Source organism: Hordeum vulgare, chromosome 2H (genome assembly GCF_904849725.1).
Source record: "Hordeum vulgare subsp. vulgare chromosome 2H, MorexV3_pseudomolecules_assembly, whole genome shotgun sequence".
NCBI lineage: Eukaryota > Viridiplantae > Streptophyta > Magnoliopsida > Poales > Poaceae > Hordeum > Hordeum vulgare.
This window is the reverse complement of record NC_058519.1, coordinates 543,353,489-543,357,524: the sequence shown is the minus strand read 5'-3', so window position 1 is coordinate 543,357,524 and position 4,036 is coordinate 543,353,489.

Genomic DNA, 4,036 nt, shown 5'->3' with positions numbered 1-4,036 from the left:
AATCTCCTCACGCCCTCGCACAATGCAAGATGCCGTGATTCCACTAAGGGACCCTTGAGGGCGGTCACCGAACCCGTACACGTGGCAACCCTTGGGGGCGGTTACCGGTACCCGTACAAATTGCTCGGGGCAATCTCCACAACCTAATTGGAGACCCCAACGCTTGCCCGGAGCTTCACACCAAAATGATTGAGCTCCGAGACACCACCAACCTTCTAGGACGCCAAAGCATCCGCGAAGAACAATATCTAGGGTACTAAGTACCAAAGGTAATAAGCTTCTCAAACTTCACTTCCACGTATCACCGTGGAGAACTCAAACCGATGCAACTAATGCAATGGCAAGAACACACGAAGTGGTCAAGTCCCTCACACTCAAATCCCTCCACAACAACGAAAGCTATGGAGAAATATGAGAGGAAGAACAAGGAGCTCACAAAGAACTCCAAGATCAAGATCCAAGGGGTTCCCCTCACATAGAGGAGAAAGTGATTGGTGGAGATGTGGATCTAGATCTCCTCTCTCTTTTCCCTCAAGAACAAGCAAGAATCATTGGAGGGATTGAGAGTAAGCAAGCTCTAAGAATGTCAACAATGGAGGTAGAACAAGAGCTCAACGGATGGATAAGGCCAAGGGGGAAGAAGACCCCCTTTATATAGTGGGGGAAGGAATCAGACCGTTACCCCCACTCTCTGCCCGAGCTCCAGCGGTACTACCGCTGGCTGCAGCGGTACTACCGCTGGCACTCCAGCGGTACTACCGCTGGGCCCCTGGTAGTGCAAAGGCACTACCACCGCCAAGAAAGTCTTCGCAAAAAGGTCCGTCCACAAACAACCGCTAGACAGGCGGTACTAAGCTCCTGGAGCGGTACTACCGCTGACCAGGGGCGGTACTACCGCCAGCCAGCGGTACTACCGCCAACTCTAGCGGTACTATCGCTAGGTCCAGCGGTACTACCGCTCGCCACTGAAACAGCCATAACTTTCGCATACGAGCTCCGAATCGAGAAAACCCAAGCTTGTTGGATTCGGGACGACAAGAGCTATCCAAACAGAGATGTGAAATCTTAAGACCATGCAGATATGAAAATGCCAATGATATAGAGATGTGAGTCCTCTATGAATGAAGAACCGGCAAAAACTCCAACATCGAAAACATCATAGTAGATGCATATGTACTCCGTTTTCGATGAACTCGAGCTTGTCACGAAGATGACCATAAGCTCTAAAACTCACAAAGAGAAACACCAAACAAGAACCAAGAAGTATGACGCAAGGATGCAAATGGTTTGAGATCTCAACGAACGATACGATCAAGCTACTCACTTGAGAGCCCCCCTTGACAGTACAGTAATCGATCCTAAACAGAAAACCTATCAAGGGCAAACCTATACCTTGCACCTCGTCGTCTTGAGCTAGATGATGATGATCTTGGCTTCCTCAAGATGGACCACCTTTCTTGATTGCATTGGCTTGATGAAGACTAGTTGATTGCTCCCCCATACTCACTATGGGTGAGCCACTCTTCAGCATATCTTCACAAGTCCATTGCCACCACAATGGACGGCAAGCTTCACGCATGATATCTTCGTGGTGATCCACTTGAACTTGCACATCGCAATCTTGATGACAATCACAACTTGACGTCATACTTCATGGGATGTATGAGATCTTCTCTTTGACGCAAGCCCATGGAAACACACCTAACCCCCACATAGAACTCTCACGAAGACCATGGGTCAGTACACAAACACGTAATGGACAATGCTTACCATACCATGGGATCACTTGATCCCTCTCGGTACATCTTGTACGCTTTGTGTGTTGATCATCTTGATTTACTCTTTGTATGAGATCTTGATCAACCTTGTGTCTCTATGACCATTCTTTGGATAATACCTTGAATACCACCTTGGTCATCATATAAACTCCTTGAACCCAACAGATGGACTTCAAGAAGTGCCTATGGACAAATCCTATAAATATAACTTAAGGCAACCATTAGTCCATAGAATTGTCATCAATTACCAAAACCACATATGGAGATATATGCTCTAACAACACCAACAATCATTGTGCACATCAATGGAAAAAAGAGTAGTAGCGTTACTAGATTCTGGCTGTACAACCTCTTTCCTTAATCAAGATTTTGTTGTAAAATGTAACTGTGACTTAATTCCAGTTAAACCAAGAGCTATTGCCGTTGCTGGGGGTGGCAAACTCATGTCTACTGCTGTAGCTCCAAAATGTACATTCCAATTAGCTAAGCTCAAATTCTGCCATGACTTCACGGTACTTCCTCTCCCTAGTCATGATATGATCTTAGGGTATGATTGGTTTGCCATTGCCAGTCTTGTGGCTTTCAACATCCCAACAAACACCTTTAGTTTCACCTTCGAGTGAAAACATACTGTATCCACTGCTATCTATAACAATGCTGAGACAATCAAAGAAGTACCAGCAAAGACATCTAGCAAAATATTGGAAAAAGGAGCTGAAGGATTTCTGTTGCAAATGCACAATATAGTTACGGAAGCACCAAAAGGGTTCCAAACTCCTCCTAAGCTACAAAATTACTTATGGACTATGCTAATCTGTTTGAACAACCTGCATCACTTCCTCCTCATAGGGAATTTGACCATACAATTCCTTTGAAACCTGGGACTGATCCACCCCATTCAAGACCTTACAGAGTTCCTCAACATCAAAAGCAAGAAATGGAAGAGAAAATCAATAAATTGCTAGCTGCCCATTTTATTAGACAGAGTCAGAGTCCATATGCATCACTTGTTCTATTAGTGAAAAAGAAAGATGGTTCAATGAGGCTATGTACTGATTTCAGAAAATTAAATGCTACAACAATCACGAACAAATTCCCTATACCTGTCATAGAGGATGTGTTGGATGAACTGCATGGAGCTAAATATTTCTCCAAATTGGATTTGAGAGCTGGTTATCATCAGATAAGGATGCACCCTGAAGATGTCCCTAAAACAGCCTTCAGAACATTCTTAGGTCACTTTGAGTATTTGGTCATGCCACTTGGCCTTTCCAATGCACCAGGTACCTTTCAGACAATTATGAATGATATATTTGGCCCCTATCTGAGGAAATTTGTCCTGGTTTTCTTTGATGATATACTCATCTATAATAAAACACTCAAAGAACACTTAGCACATATTCAGACAGTTTTACAGATTCTCAGAGATAATCAATTGTGTGCAAAACTATCCAAATGTGTATTTGCTATACAACAAGTGGAATATCTAGGGCATGTTATATCTGCAGAAGGAGTGGCAACAGACCCAAAGAAAATCCAAGCTATAAGGGATTGGCCTTTTCCTGATAATGTCACCAAGCTAAGAAGTTTTCTGGGCTTAGTTTGGTATTACAGGAGGTTTATTAAAAAACTATGGCCTCATCTGTAGACCTCTACATGATTTATTGAAGGAAGGACAATTTTGGTGGTCAGATATTCACACTCACGCATTCAATCAGGTCCAAAAAGCACTCATTACTCCTCGTGTATTAGCCCCGCCTGATTTTTCTCAACCCTTCATTTTGGAAACTTATGCATCAAGCAAAGGTATTGGAGCAGTGTTAATGCAACAAGGCAAACCAATAGATTTCCATAGCTTAGCCTTGTGCCCAAGAAATGCTGCTATGTCCACATATGGAAAAGAAGCATTGGCGATATTGGAAGCTCTCAAAAGATGGAGACATTATTTGTTGGGAAGAGAATTAGTGATAAAGACCGACCAACACTCATTCAAATTCATTACGGATCAGAAGATCGCTGAAGGAGTTCAACATAAGTTAATGATGAAATTATTGGAATTTAATTTCAAAATCCAATATAAGAAAGGAGTGATAAACAAAGTGGTTGATGCTCTATCGAGAGCAATTCCATCTTGCATGGCAATATCTACTTTAACACCTTTATGGGCACAAGAGTTGGTGGAAAGTTATCAACAAGACCCTGTTCCAAAACGATTGCTAGAAAAACCGTTGCTTCAACCCTCACATATTATTGAATAT